We start from the raw sequence: 2,263 nt of genomic DNA, 5'->3' as shown, positions 1-2,263 counted from the left end.
TTCTTGGCTTCTTCATGCTAGAATGCACATAATTCACAATTTAATGTGTATCAAATAAATCCCTTTTAGTTTGAGGGTGTCAGTTCACATGCTACTATAATGTTGACCTATCTTTTATTTTTTGAAATAATTTTAGATTGACAGAAAGAGTGCAAAAATAGAATGAATAGTCCTAAATGCTTCTTACTCCATTTCCCCATTGTTAATATATTGTATTTCCAGAGCACATTTATCAAGACTACAACGTCAACATTGGTATGTTGCTAATAACAAGAAAGACAAGCTTTCAATAGATTTCCCCATTTGTATTGCCGAGGATCTGGTTTAGAATATCACATAGTACTCGGTTATTATGCTCCTTAGTTCTCCTCTGGTCTTGCACTGTTTCTCAGTCTTTCCATGTTTTTCTGTACTGTTGTCCATGCACCACACACTGCTGGTGCTAACCTTCACCATCTGTTCAAGGTACTGCTTGACAGGTTTTCCCACTGCAAATTTATTCTTGTTCACTTTCCTACTCTGTTCTTCACAATCAGATCACTAATTCTATTTCACCTTAAAGGGTGACAGGAGTAAGCTCTGAATTCTGAAAGGAAGAGTATATAAATGAGCCATCCAGAACACCTCTATAATACAAATGGTTTCCTCTTTTTTAATTAATTAAATTATTCAATTATGAACTCCTGAATATTTATTTTATAATTGTATCATAGTCAAATGTTGTGCTAATTGTTATTCTAACTCCACTGATTCTAGCTTTGATTACTATATGCTTTTCAAGGTGTTTCATTTGTCCCTGGACACACCTCATCATTTTGTGTCTTAACCATTTGCTTCCTGATGATGAAATTGTCCCAAGCTCACCGTGTATTTGCTTGCCCTACCTAAAGACTTAGCTGCTTTTGATTTTTAGCATCAAGGCAGACTTTGAGTAAATTTATTTTATTTTCTCTATATAAAACATAATACACAATCATGAAAGCTTACCGTGGTGCTGATAGTTACCAAGAAGAAAATCAGATACAAATGAGTCCATTTTGTACTAGGACATTTTGGTAGGAATTCTCATAATTAGGGAATGGATTTTGTTCTTTTCCTCTCACTTTTTGCCGACACATGGAAAGTATGAAGAACAACAAGTGTTTGAACACTCATTGACACACAACAATCAGGTAATCAGGCATCGTTTTGTTATTTGTTCAGCAACCTTAGTTTCCTTGGGCAGACAGCACTAGTCCCTCACTAGAAGGGTTGAGATTTACCCTCAAACAGCAGTGAAGAGTAGTGCACTGCTCTATTCTCACTGCTTCCTCCTTCTCTTAATGTTTCTTGATAAGCCTGTTCTAAAAATTCTGGTGCTTCCATTGAAACAACAAATGAATGGAATTATCTTCTAACATCTTGCTTGGCAGCCTTTATGATTTCACTGCTGTTCCCACTCAAAGCAGTTAAAGACTAGTCCATAGATTCTTTCTACCTTCTGGTACAGCTGGAAATCAAGTTATTTGCTGAATTTGTTTCCATTGTCACTTCTTTTAAAACTGGGTCTATACTGTTAAACAGATAGTAGTCACATGGGACAGATGTAAAAAGGCCATGGTCCATCTCCAATGCAGCCAATGATTTTACTTCACATGTAAACATGTATTAGGAAAAACTTTTTAGAAAAAAACAAGCAATTGAACAAATGTTGTAAAGTAACCCTAAATCTGCCTCCTGAATTATTTTGTGACAAATATTTTTTCAGGAGAAAATGCATCTATACTGCGAAATTAATAATTATCTATTGATGTCACATGCATAAGAAATCATAGCATTATGGAATCACGTGCAGGACAGTAAGATTCTGGGGTTCCCTGAAATAGAGCTCTTGGACTACTTAATCCCAAGATGAAAATCTGAGATTGCCAAATACCAGCTGCTTAAAGATGCTGTGTTCTCTAAATATTCTTTGAATTATCTGGATTTATCTACCAATTTATTTCTTTTCTTATAATGCATATTCACATGCATATAGGACCATTCCTTCCTCTCCCTTTCTGCTCCCTCTCTGCCTCCTCCTTCCCTATTATCCCCTCCTATTATTTGCCCCCAGGTTATTACAATAGTCATTCATTTCACCACTACAGGCTTAACTTTCTGATATATAAATCTGTCATGACATGTCAAGAGTAGTAAAAGGGAGAAAATAAAATAATGTGATATATAATGAAAAATAATAATGATAATCTTGTTATTATTCAGGAGTAAAGACACCTGCTTT

The sequence above is a fragment of the Ochotona princeps genome, chromosome 7 (assembly GCF_030435755.1).
Source record: "Ochotona princeps isolate mOchPri1 chromosome 7, mOchPri1.hap1, whole genome shotgun sequence".
NCBI classification, from domain to species: Eukaryota; Metazoa; Chordata; class Mammalia; order Lagomorpha; family Ochotonidae; genus Ochotona; species Ochotona princeps.
This window is presented reverse-complemented; position numbering follows the sequence as displayed.